Below are 14,541 nucleotides of genomic sequence, written 5' to 3'. Positions count from 1 at the left end.
TATTGTCAATCTGCTCACCATTACTCCATCTTTGTCCTAAAGGTTATTTTTGATTGAAACCAAATATTGGATTTGAAGTAAAAAACGTTAGGCATATTGCAATTCTATCATCTATGCTTAGAGAATAAGTGACTTTAAGTTCTCTATGCTCCAATTTCCCTATCTATGAAATAAGCTCATTGATAACTGACCTGCTTTATCTCTGGAATATTTGGCAGATCAAATATGTGATATTGTGAGACATCCACTGAATTTTAATGGATTATACAATGAACAATTAGGATGCGAATGTTCAGTATAATGATGGTGATGATGATTGTAGTGTGTACTCTAGTCATCCACAAGGTGCAGGTATCTGTGATTTTGGGTGACCTTTTAAGCTTCTGTCTTTGCTGTTGAGGAACGTATTAACCAATCTGTAAGACTGAAGCCATTTTTTTCAGTGTAATTAGCATATTATTGCTATTTTAATAGCTGGTTGTTGTTTGTGTTAAGATATATTGGGGAGATGGAATAATTCCTTCAGGAATTAAAGGAAGTATGGCTAGAAAAATACTTCGGGGCTCAGGAAAAACCAAAAGAGCTGTTTGCTTTTCTGGCGAAAAGAAAGTCAAAAGCCAGAAGGAGAAGATGAAGATGAAAGAAAAGATTGCTACTAAGCATAATAAAGATAAAGAGATTTGGAATTTTTCCTCATATTTAATTCCCTTTAAAACTTCATCAGGTAAAGGATTATTATCATCTTCAATTTACAGAGGGGAAAACGGAAGATTTTATTACACAGCTTGTCATAGGTCACAATCAGCAACGATGGGAACAAATTTTCCCCTAGGTGGATCTAAAGCCTGAGATATTCCTTCAGCTATTTAATTACAAGATGATTCCTTCCCCATGTGGAGGTAGTTTGAAGTTGTATGTAGTCTGGAAAACGTCATGTTCTTTTAATCCATTCCTGTGGGTGTAGACCTATTGTGGGTTGGATCTTTTGATTAGGTTGCTTCAATTGAGATGTGACCAGCCTCATTCAAGGTGGGTCTTAATCCTCTTCCTGGAATCTTTTATTAGAGGAGAAAACATACATAAATGAAGAGATGAAATTCAGAGAAGCACCCTGAAAAACTGAGAGTAAACCACTGAAGCCAAAAGCTGAGGGAAAGGAAAGCCGGAAGAGAAGGACCAGTAGACATCACCATGTGCCTTGCTATCTGACAGAGGAGCCCAAACTCATTCCTAATTGGTCTTCATAATTTCCTGTCCTGTTGATGCCTTAATTGGGACATTTTCATGGCCTTAGAACTGAAAGTCTGTAAGCTAATGAATCCCCATTGCTAAAAGCCAGTCCATTTCTGGTACAATGCATTTTGTCAGCTTCAGCAAACTCAAAACACCGCTTAGGAGAAAGGTACAAGTTGTGGAAAGAAAAACATACAGCTTTAAAATTTCTGTGACTTTCAAAGACTGGCCGTCTAATCATATGAGAAATCCTCACATTTCATGTGACCCAGAATTAATCTATATATCAGAAAATAAGACACCTCTTATTTTTTTGAATCCATAAACAGCAGAAATTTATTTCAACGTGCATTCATTTAACAGACTATAACACAAAATAGGCATTTAATAAATGCAAAAGTTAAGAAAAGTAACAACAGCATTTTATGTTGTCTAGACAAATGATTACAGTGGATTTGTCTGACTTTTGAACATCTAGGTCATATGCATAATAAACTGTAGCTTAAATCTACTCTGAGATTATTTTTCTGAATTAGGATTTAATATTTGGTTTATAGTACTATAATAATTTCTAAGTGTTACCTTTTGTCTTTAAATTATATTTCATTATTTCTTCCTTGATATAAAATGAATAGAATTTAATTTTAAAATGCCACAATATTAAATAAGATATTCTCTACAAACCATCCGATGAATATAGCCTAACGATAACTAAAAAAGTCATTGGGATAAATAGTGGCCTTAGGAGTCTGATAAAATTGAGCTCAAGTACTGTTCTGCCCTTCTTATATGTTATCTGTCCTTCTGTCTTTAATGTAAATTTTCTGAAACAGGGATTTCCTCATTTATAAATCTACCTTACAATATTGTTTGGAAAAATAGATTATTCTGGAACCTAGAGGGTATATACCAAATATCCCCTTTCTTCCATTTGTGAAAAATGGCTAAAATACAGAAAATCTACAAATAACTTAACTTTACAGAGCCAATCCATTAGGTGGCAGCTTCTTCCTGGCAATTATGCCATCTTGGATGTGAGAAGAACTATGATATAATTGTTTCTCTTTATAATACAAAAATAAATAAATGGCAAGATTAAACAAAAAAGAGTGCATATAAGAAGAATTTCAAGTAATAAGAAAAAAATATGTTGTTTGCTAAATACTTATTGGATTACACCTTTTATATATTTGATATGCTTAAACAGGTTTTTTGGGGGAAATTATCAGTTTTAGGACAAAGATGTGACACATTACCTCTGAAGCAATAGGATACTATGATTGAGGTTCCGAATGATGTTTCACAAAGTACCACTCTTTTTCAAATATTGGGTAACACATGAAAATATGCTATTACCTTGTAAACAATATAGGCCAATAATTGCCTGAAAATATGGTTAAATATACATTCTCTTTCTGAATGTTCTTTAAAAGCATGTGTTCTAGTATGCTAGCTGCCAGAATGCAATATACCAGAAAGGGAATAGCTTTTAAAAAGGGAAATTTAGTAAGTTGCTAGTTTACAGTTCTAAGGCTAAAAAAATGTCCCATTTGAAACAAAGTCTATAGAAATGTCCAATCTAAGGTGTCCAGGGAAGGATGCCTGGGTTCAAGAAGGCCAATGAAGTTCAGGGTTTCTCTCTCAAATGAGAGGGCACGTGGCGAACACAGTCAGGGCTTCTTCCTCATCTGGAAGGGCACATGGCAAACACGGCATCATCTGCTAGCTTCTTCTCCTGGCTTCCATTTCATGAAGCTCCCCAGAAAGCATTTTCCTTCTTCATCTCCAAAGGTTGCTGTTTGGTGGGCTCTCTGCTTCTCATGGCTATGACGTTCTACTTCTTAGAAGCTCCCCTTTTCTCCAAAATGTTTCCTCTTTTATAGGATTCCAGTGAACTAATCAAGACCCACAGAGAATGGTTGGAGACATGTCTCAATCTAATCAACTTTAATGCCCACAATTCATTGAGTCACATCTTCTTAGAGATAACTTAATCAAGTTTCTAACCTATAACACTGAATAGGGTTTAGAAGAAACCATTGCTCCCACAAAATGGAATTATGATTAAAATATGGCTTTTCTAGGGTACATAAACCTTTTCAAACTGACACATACAAATATGTCACAATTTATAAATAGAAAATGGCAGAGACAAGTTACCTTAGAAAAGCTGTGGTATTTCAAAAATCTGTATTCTTTTTTTTTACTTTAAATAAACTTATGTTCTTTATTCAGTTATATCTATAGCTAGAGAAAGCTAGATTCAAAGGCACAGGTACAAACAACTGAATTATTCGGGATGTTTTCTTATGAATAAACTTACAGGGAATATCCTCAAGAGGAAATTAATATTATCTACTTCTAAATTGGAATTTATACCACATATTTCTGCATTTCAACCCCTAGAAATTTTCCATTTCATTTTAAGAAAACTATATAATCTATAATCAGCTGTTTTTTTAACTTTTTTTATTAATTAAAAAAATTAACAAACAAAACATTAAGAAATCATTCCATTCTACATATATAATCAGTAATTCTCAATATCATCACATAGTTGCATATTCATCATTTCTTAGTACATTTGCATCGATTTAGAAAAAGAAATAAAAAGACAACAGAAAAAGAAATAAAATGATAATAGAGAAAAAAAAACTATACGTACCATACCTCTTACCCCTCACCTAAAAACTGTATTCTTAACTGTTTTTGTATCAATAAATTATTTAAGAAATTAAACCCAACATTATTTATTGATGCTTTCTCAAGAGATTATTGAATTCAGAAGTCTCTTTTTTATTGATTTAACTTTTTATTAAAAAACAATCAGAGAACATAAAATTTAGAAATATTAATGTATGGGTAGGATTTATAAAAATAACTTTATTTTGACACTGGCATTGTTATGCCAGTTTATTTTGAAATTGATGCCCATTTCTTTTATTGGATGAAGAAAGCTAGGTGTCAAAGAAATAATAAATAAGAAAAAATACTAAACTCATGTCATTTATTTTAAGGTATTCATTACATTAACAAAAAACTGGTCAGAAGATATTATTGAAGAAAGTAATCATCCATGTCCACAGAAAGACTTTCACATAAATGTTCTTAGCAGCATTATTCATAATGGCCAAAGAGAGAACATAACGCAAATATCCATTGACTGGTAAATGGATAAACAAATCATGGTACATTCCTACAATGGTATGTTACTCAGAAGTACAAGGAAATTAAATACTGATACTTGTAACAACATGAAGTAAACATAAAAATATTATCTAAGTAAAACAAGCAAGACACAAAAAATCATATATTATATGATTCTATTATCTGAAGTACCCTGAAAATGTCATTCCGTAGAGATGAAAATAGATTAGTGGTTATCTCAGACTGACGGGAATAGAGAATAACTGCAGATGAGCATGGTGGAGCTTACTGTGCTGATGAAAATATTCCTAAACTGGATTATAATTATGACTGTGTAACTCAGTATTTACTAAAATTCACTGTTCATGTAAAAATGGGTGATTTTTGTGGTATGTCAGTTAAACCTCAGTAAACCTCAGTAAAGTGTTTTTGTTTTTCTTTTTTTTTTTTTTAAGAAAAAGAAAGAACTATTCACAATGGCAATATTTCTATGATAGGTTACAAATGCTACTGTCATTCTTTTCATTTCATTTCGGGAATTTTGTTTTTTGAGTAAGAGTTTTTATTTGTTTGTTTGGATATTTATTTTGCACCAAAGTATGCTCAAAAAATTACTTTGAAGGCTTATAAATACAAGTGTGGATTTGAATTGAAATAATTTATTAATCATTAATAAATTAATTTGCCATCTAGGCATGGAAGGAATGGGAGCTGCGAACACACTGAATTAGAGGATAAAATATTATATAAAATCTATTGTCTACCTCAATAAAAGAATTTTTGAAACTAATACATAAACTAATAAATATTAAATAAAGAAAATAATTAATAACCTAAATAGGAATACTTTTTAATAAGTCAACATGTGCAAAACAGTAAGATGCTGAATTCCGACAATAAAAAATTAAGGAAGTCAAAGATATCAACAAATTTGGAAAACAAATACCCTAAATATTCTAGAGTAATATCTATGAATAACCTTAAAAAAAATAAAACTAACCACCATATGTTTAATGACTCTAGATCCTTATGCATCAGCATATTTCAAACTCATAGTAATACCAGTGAATAAAGATGTTAGCTTTTCAATTTTAAGTATACTCATTCGGCTTCTCCTACTGTAAACATCTTTCATAATCATAGCCTAGTTATCAGTATTAGTACCAGAGGAATACTTAAATCCAGGCCTTATTCGGATCTCACTAGTTTTTCCACTAATGGAGTTTTTTGTTTAGGATCTAACATAGGAATCATAATCGGTTTAGTCACTTTGTCTCCTTAGTATCTTCAATCTAAAATAATTCCTCCGTCTTGTTCTTCATGACCGTCACACTTCCAAGTAGCCACAGATCCTTATGTAACAAGTCTTGAGTGGAAAATGCTTAAATATTTAGTTATAATTTATAATGAAAACATTTTACATTCTGATGATGATTTCTGCTTCTTTTATTCACAAATGGAAATTATATCTGATTGGAAGAGTAAAAATCAGATTTAAATATTTTTAAAAAGTCAAGGAGTATTTCACTGAAAGAAACCACAACAGTTTTAAGAGTTTTTTGATTATATAGGTAGAGTGCAATTTAATGTGTGGCAATGATTTGTTAATAATTCTAACTTATGTAGACACTAGTCAAAATAAAACTGTGCATTCATGTAAGCAAATAGTGCTAATGAATATTTATTCTCAATATTAAGCATTGTTGTAATCTGATTTCTAAATTATCTTTCCTGTAAAGAAGGTTAATTTTATGTCAATATAACACTTTTTCTATTTTCAATATCTTGTCCTATTTTAGGGTTGCCATCATATTATCATTGTAACTGCAGTCTACTAAAACAGTAGCTACCACTAATTTGCTTTTACTGAAACTGTATCTACAATGTGATTGGGGCCCTTGGACTCCATGTTAACAATTCACATTAAGTGAATATTTATTAAAACTTCACCTACATGGTCAGTGATTACTGCTTAATTATCTTTTTCTATCTTCTAATATATCTTGTGAGAAAAGTATTTTATTTGTGTTTTAAAGTAAAGGAAACTAATTCTCAGAGAGTGATATAATTTGCCCAAGTCACATGACTGGAAACTGACAATGTAAATAGGCCCAGTTTTGAATGCTGGCTGCAAATCAAATCTACATGTCACTGCACAGAATCTCTCTGGTCCTCTAACATTGTTTCAAGGTGTGCACTAGTTTTCTACCTCACTATTATCCTTTCCCAAAATAATACACTGCATTTTTCTCAGGCTTCATTCTTAGGTGTGTTCTGCATTTTTACTTGTCTTCTTGTACTGCTCCATCACAAGGAAGAATAAATGCAGTGAGAATATATTACGGATTGATTTGTGTCCCCAAAAAGACATGTTCAAGTCTCAACCTCTGGTTCTGTAAATGTGAAGGTCGTAAACAGGGTCATTGAAGGTGTTGTTAGTTAAGATGAGCCCAAACGGAACTAGAGTGGACCCTAATCCAGTGTTGCTGATGTCCTTACATGCAGAGAGAATTTAGACACACTTGGAGGGAGACAGAGATGAGACAGAGACAGAGGCAGAGATTCAGTCATTCCACAAACAAGGAGCACCATGGATTTCTGGGCAAGCACCAGTAGCCAAGGGAAAGGTATGAAAGAGATTCTCCCCTTTAAGAAGAATGTTCCTTGACTTCAGATATTTAGCTTCCATAAACATAAATTTGATGTGTTCAAGCCATTGAGTCTGTGGTACTTTTTTATAGCAATCCTGCCCAACTAGGACAGCAGAGTTGTCTTATTCTTTTGGGTAACTTTTCTTTTTACCCTCTAATGACTTAAAAGTCATACCAGTATACCTCTCTTCCTTCAACATTTCCTGCCATATGTTTTGCTGTTTTCTCTCATGATTTAGGTGTCTGGCATCAGCACCCTATTTTTACTCTACCATTTTTACTGCTTCCACCATCTCCCTAAGTCTGAGACTGGGCTTGCCATATCTTTCAGCTTATCTTCTCTTTCCTTTTAACACCGCCAAACAAAAGGATTTCCACCTGCATGTTTTTTGTATGTTTCTAAATCGATGGTCCTTACCATCTTTTGTTTTCCAGCCTTTCATTTCAGCCCTTTCAGTGTTCTAAAATGACATAACAACTTTATTATTGCAATATAATTGAATAGTACTTCTCAGGCAAAATAATATCAGAGGAGAGGAAAGTAATGGCCATTTGAAAGATAATGAATAAGGACAGGTAGTCATGGCTATACTCTGTAAGTATATGATGAATAGTTATTTCATCATAGAAGATATGCCAATAAGCACATGAAAAGATGTTCCATATCATTGTTCATCAAGGAATTGCAAAACATTGAGGAAGAAATACTCTTAAAGTGGAATATAAATTGCAAGTATTGATTTGCTTTTAATATTTGTTAAGCATAGGAGGAAAGTGAAGTGTAAAAAAAAGTAGGAAATTTTATGTTCAAAAACCAACTGCTTTGTTCCAAATAAAAAATAAAATAAAAAACAGTTCACTATTACTGCACTTGAGTAACACTGTCTAAATCATAAATGTGCAAATAGGAAGTAACTATGTAAAATATGTTTTATTACAATTATGCTTCACGAAAACTACTTGTCTAATATGAACAATCCTTCAGGACTGCTAGTAGTTTAAGAATTTTTTCATGTAAGCAATACTATAAATTCAAAAATTATCATTATGCAAAATATATAGATAAAAATGAAACCAGATAAAATGTTTCAACTGTAACAGTGAAGTTAATATGCATTAACTTACTTTAATAAAGTTATTTCACAGAAGCCATTGTGGACTTAAAATTAATGGACTCGGGGTATGGTGCCAAAAACTGAGCAACAAAATAAAAATTGATAAATTTGATTATTAAAATAAAAAAAAAATTTCATGCTTCCATAGCACTATAAAGAAAGTGAAAAGAATATACACAGAATGGGAAAAATATTTGCAATTCATATGTCTGAATAAGTGCTTCAATCTAAATTATTTAACTAGCTCTTACAATTCAGTAAGTAAAAGGCCAATAATCCAATTAGAAAATGGGCAAAATGTGTGAATAGTTATTTCATCATAGAAGATATGCCAATAAGCACATGAAAAGATGTTCCATATCATTGGTCATCAAGGGAATACAAAATCATAGTGAGATACAACCTCACACCCACTAGGACAATTACAATCAAAAAGTCTAGCAATAAAATGTGTTGGAGAGGGTGTGGGAAAATCATAACCCTCATAAACTGTTGATAAGGATGTAAAATGTGCAGTAACATCTGAAAACAGTGGCAGTTCCTCAACTGATTAAATATAGAGTTAACCTATGACTCAATAATTCTAATGCTATGTATATACTCCAAATAAATGAAAGCCTGTCTACACAAAAAGTACATGTGAATATTTTAGTAGCATTAATCACAATAGCCAAATGGTGAAAAAAACCCAAAGGCATATCAACTGAAGAAATGTAAGCAAAATGTGCAATAAACCATACGATTGAATATTATTCATCCATATAAGGAATGAAGTATTGATATATGTTACAACATGGATGAACCTTGAAGACATTAGGCTAAGTGAAAGAATTAAGAGACAAAATGACAAATATTGTAAGATTCCACTTAGGTTAAATATGTACAGCAGGGAAATTCATGGAGATAGAAAGTAGAATAGTGTCACTTAGGGTTGGGGTTTGGAGGAATAAGGAGATGAAAGCTAAAAGGTATGGGGTTTCTTGTTGATATGTTGAAAATGCTCTAAAATTGACAGCAGTGATCGTTGCACATATCTGTGACTATCCTAAAAAAAATATTGACTTTATATTTTAAATGGGTGAATGGTATGGTATGTGAGTTATATGTCAATAAAACTGCTACTTAAAAAAATCAATTCAGCAAGTTTTAGAAGTCCAATATCCAATTTCACATGTTACTTTAATGTAAAATGGAGATCTCAATATATTTTTATATTTTTTGTTCCATAAAAGTATGTCTCTTGATGTACCAAATGAAATTAATAGAAATAGCTAACACTTTTTGAACTCATATGACAGGCATGCTTCAAGAATTTTGCACATATTTAAAAATTTAATCCGTATGCTTACCTGGTAAAGTAGGTTCTGTTAATTGTCTGTTAAAAAAAAAATGAGAGTATTAATCTAAAAATGGTTAAGAGTACAAGGTGTCAGAACTTATAAAGAGCCTTTTTACGTGTTTCGTATTCAGAACTTGGTTTCAGTGATTAAACTGAAATATAATTAATCATTTAAATTCCATACTGTATATACAAACCTGTTTGTATTAGCTACAAATAACATATTATTTGGATAATCATGCTTTATGAGAGTCATGTTAGCTGAATATCTATACATATATGATGATAAATATGATACAGGGTTTTCTAAGCAAAATACGATACAACTCTTGTAAAGATCACATGTTGAAATAAGCAAACTCAAAAAAGCAGAGAAATATTTTGCAATCTGATGAAAAATGAATTGCAATCCAAAGTTTTACATGCAGATACATTACTAGTCACATGTAACTTAGACTAAAGACATATTCAGTCCTGCAATATTTATCTGTCCCCTTTAAGGAAATGATTGGAGGAAGTGGTTCTCTGAAATGTACCAGTACATTAGGAAAAGTAAGTTACAGATCTAGAATCTATGGGATCCATGGAATGTCAATTGCTGAGGGAATCTACAAGATGTTGATTAAAGGAAATTTAAGGATGACAAAGGACAGCAGACCTAACCAAAACTGACCCAAATTGAAATTGGAATACAATTCTAGAAGATTCTAGGAAAATGGTGTGTCTCAGAACATTAACCTGGGGGAAAACTCAAGCATTCATAAAACCAAGGAGGGTTACTTTTGAAATAGACTAGTTAGATATAAATTAGTGAGAGCTATATGGAAAACACAGAGAGAATGGGAGAGAGAGAAGAGAGAAGGAAAAATGGAGTTATTTACTTACTATTCAGGCAAGAAAATTTGAAATCAGTGAAATGAACTGGATTTACTACATGATTCAGCTCTGAATAATGTTTACATGGTTATAAGAGTAAAAATATTGAATTGACTTTAGCCAAAATGAACATTAAATATATAAGAATGAGCTTAAAGGAGATGTGTATTGCTATGTTTGCATGCATTTGCTGATTAGGGAAGAATATAAGACAGTTAGAACCATCTCTTCCACAGTAGGAAGACAACTGCTAATATTTATGAGTTTAAAAAATTTAAAAATTACAGGATGGTCTTGTTCTAGAAATGTGAATATATACAGAGCAAAATAGATAGCTGACAGAGTTAAAACAGGATGCCTCTGAAAATAAGGATGAAGAAAAGGAAATACAGTGTTTTCCTTATTGTATGCTTTTTGTAAGTATTTGACTCTTACATTCATGCATATTTTGAAGTTGTTGAAAATAATAATGAGAATAACTTAAAAAAATAAAGCTAGAGAGATGGGTAAGGAAATATGGACCCTCTTCCATATTTTTTGTTTGCTTTCTAATTTTATTTTGTTTTGTTTTTAATGACTAAAATCTTACAGATAACTTTGAAGACCCCTTTCTTCTCTCACCATAGAGGTGATTATTTTCAAGCAAATGACATGTGTCCTTCCCGTCTGTAATGTTATATTTTGGCTATGTGAGCTATATATAAAATATAGTTTGGTTAGTAGATTTACAATTTTTACATGGATGTTAACTGTTTGAAAAGTTAATAAAAATTCTCCTCAAATGAATTAAAAGATTGTATTAAGAATTTTGAAAGTTTATTTTAAAAAGTTTTAGCCCCAAAGTAAACCTAGGACTTTACCACATAGCTTTCTTGATATTACACTACATAATAAACCTCTGGCACTTTACTTATAGTGAGACCCACAACATCTCATACTGTATCTATTTATTCTTATATTATGTGACAGAAATGTGCATACTGACTTCATTTCCCAGCTCAGATCATATTAACAACCAGGAGGACTGGGATAACAGCAAGAAGTAAGCCAACAGTAAGAAACGAGACAGGTAAATTGCCCAAATAAGGCAAGAGAAAGCTGTTGCCTGAAATCGTTTAATGCATGAGCAAATATCCATAAGTGCCTCAGTGAGACCTTAGTTACAGGCAGAAGTTATTTGATGTTCGCCTTGATAATATTATAAAAATAAATGAAGTTCCATACACTCAAGGAAGACAGTAAATTGTGTAACATGTAACAATGTTTAATGTGGTAGTTTGGCATTTTTCAATTGAGGATCCTGTGTAAATTTTCATTGTGATTTTTTTCAAGGATGACAAAAAATTTTTTTCTCTAATTAGCATGACTTTTGGAAGAAAAAGTTTCCGTTGAAAATGTGTGCCTATGCATAAAATTGAAGGCATGAAGTAGAGCATTTAGAAATACCTTGAATATTCCATTTTAAAAATTTTCCATTTTTATTCCATTATTTTTTATTGAATACAAAAAGTAAGAATACTTATTTACAATATAAGAAAGACCAGATCCTTCAATAACCATGAACCAACACTCATGTTGTCAAATCTTCCAATTAAAAGAAAAAATGGAAAACCAAAAAAAATTAAAAACTCATATTTAGATATGCTACATTGGCTTGAAAAAAATATATATTAATGGTATTTCTAAGGATATACACACCATTATGTCATTACGAGAGAATATCATATCTCTTTAAAGGTTGTGAATATTTCTGAACACAAGCATAGTCCTAAGAAAATGGAATTTCCATAATTATGAATGGAACGTGTATGATATCATCTTGGAATTTGTAAGATGTAACTTTCCATAGGTTTTGAATTATGCAAGTTATAGGAATTTTAAATTGCTTTTAAAGAAGAATGTACTCAAGTCAAAGGCAGATTTCCTAACTTTAAACTGGGTAATTTTTTCTGAACATTATAGGCAAGTGAAAGTAATGTGTTATAAGAGAAATTAATATTATATGTGCTACTGTAATCTATGTATCTCATAAACTGCACATTTGAAAATGTAAATCTGTTATAGTCATATGAATTTCTCCTTTCGCAAATGAATGGGACTAAAGGTATTAGCTATAAAAGGCATAAACTTAAAATGTCAGTATTTTACCTTTTAATAATATTCAAAAAATAGATGTAAATCATGGCTCTAGCTTCACAGCTAAAGAAAACCATCACTGTCCATATTTTATATCTTTTACTGATGTGTTTTTACTAATTATCAAATCCATTAAGTTGTTAAAATAAATCTAAAATTTAATACCAATAAAAACATGGTTCATAAGAATTTTGTTTGTTTATGCTAAGATGTATAGTTTCTATATTAATTTTATTCACTTATAGCTTTATGGAAAAGCATTAGAGAACCCAGATTATTTGGAAATGAAATGTTACTTTTTAGAACTGCACAATTGTCATATTTCTTATTCACCACCAACAAATCCATAAAGGCTGATTCTGATTTTGGAATGACGTAAAGTTTATCATCCTATGCTATGAACACAATACTCTCAGTGGCTGTTGAACAGATCTCACTCTATGGAGAATAAAAGGTTTCAAAAGCAAAACAGAAAATAAAAACAACAGAAAAGCTTTGGTCGGCAAATAAATATTAGAAGGAATAGTTTCAACTAAGCCAAACTGGTTTCTTAACACTGCAACTTCTCAAAACTTCAACATATAGATATGCATCATGAGTTTCTAAAAGGAGCCTATGGTATGCAATGCTCCTCCACTATAGCAACCTTTCGGCCAGCAAAATTTAGCAACACTTTCAACTTGCTTTAAAACCAAGCGCTTAACAAGGCAATTGTTTTCTGTCCCTTAATCCCCATTATCCATCATGCCCTTAAATCTAGGGACCATTTACTAAACTGTTGAATAAATGAATTAATTGCATGTTCTTAATTGGCTCCTAAAGTAGAATAAATACATGCCACATAATTCTGATTCCACATGTAAAAAATGATGATTTCTAGTTACTGATGATTAATAAAACCATCATTTGGAGGATATAATTATGTTCTTCCAAATAAAAAGAAGCTAACTTTCCTGGCCTTTTGGATCACAGAGACCATAAGATTAGATATGAATTTGTGTTCTTGTTTTATGTTATCAGACTTACAAAGCAGCTAAAAGTTTAGTTAAATTCATAAACCTTAGCAAAGTCATGGCAAGTAGGTACTTGGATATGTTTTTCCATTATATTATATGTATAAATTCCACCAATCACATGACATTAAAGTTTATAGATTCTTCAAGATTTATCAATGATAAAAATATAGAGAGTTAACTTCATTAAAATGCAATTTAGGTGAGTTTTATGATGACATGTTGATTCTTTCCCCAAACAGGTGCTAATTTAAAAGTCTGCCCAAAAAAATCTCAAAGGTTTATTCTATTAAAATTCATTACTTTGCTTGCGTATTATTAATATATCATACTCTTTCCTAATATATATTATTTATCAGACACTCTCCTAAAATACTGTGTTTTGGTGCCAGAGATGAATGAACCCAGGTTTCTGTCACTGAGAAATTCACAGATTTTGAATTAAGCTGGAAAACAGGGGCCAAGATCCCAAAGTGCCTTATTTACCATGTGAAACTTTACAAAGGTCATGGAAAGGTACTAAAGTATTTTGACTAGAGAAGCTTAGACTGGAGGAAATGATACACTTTGAAGATCATGAAGGGCTGTGTGCCAGTTTGAAAGTATTATGTACCCTAGAAAAGCCATGCTTTAATCCTGATCCCAATCTTGTGAGAACAGCCATTTCTTTGAATCCTAATTCATATTGTGGGACAGAAACTTTTGATTAGATTATCACCACAGAAATGTGACACGCCTATTTGTGGGTGTGACCTTTGATTAGATGGAGATGTGACCATACCCATTCCAGGTGGGTCTTGATTAATATACTAGAATCCTTTAAAAGAGGAAACATTTTGAAGAGAAACTTCAGAGCTGACAGAGCAGAGCTGACACAGATGTGGACACCTGGAGAACAGACACATGGATGTTTGGAGATGCTTGGAGCCCAGCAGATATTGCCATGAGATGTTAAGCAAGCCAGAACCTGGGGACAGCCAAGGGAAGCCAAAAGATTAAAGCCAGACCTGGAGAAGCAAAGTGAGAACCCC

At 31.9% G+C, this 14,541-nt stretch overlaps 1 long non-coding RNA gene across 1 annotated transcript in view; it reads right to left on the bottom strand.

Annotated features, from left to right (window-relative positions):
- The window catches only part of LOC143677243 (uncharacterized), a 250,762-nt gene that overhangs the window by 34,431 nt on the left and 201,790 nt on the right, over positions 1–14,541 (bottom strand). The window contains exon 5 of the long non-coding RNA XR_013172470.1: positions 9,496–9,521. This is a non-coding gene — a long non-coding RNA (uncharacterized LOC143677243). The remainder of the gene's footprint in view (positions 1–9,495; positions 9,522–14,541) is intronic.

Source organism: Tamandua tetradactyla, chromosome 3 (assembly GCF_023851605.1).
Source record: "Tamandua tetradactyla isolate mTamTet1 chromosome 3, mTamTet1.pri, whole genome shotgun sequence".
In the NCBI taxonomy this organism is placed as follows: Eukaryota; Metazoa; Chordata; class Mammalia; order Pilosa; family Myrmecophagidae; genus Tamandua; species Tamandua tetradactyla.
The sequence above is the reverse complement of the archived record's forward strand: the minus strand, read 5'-3'. Positions and strand labels throughout refer to the sequence as shown.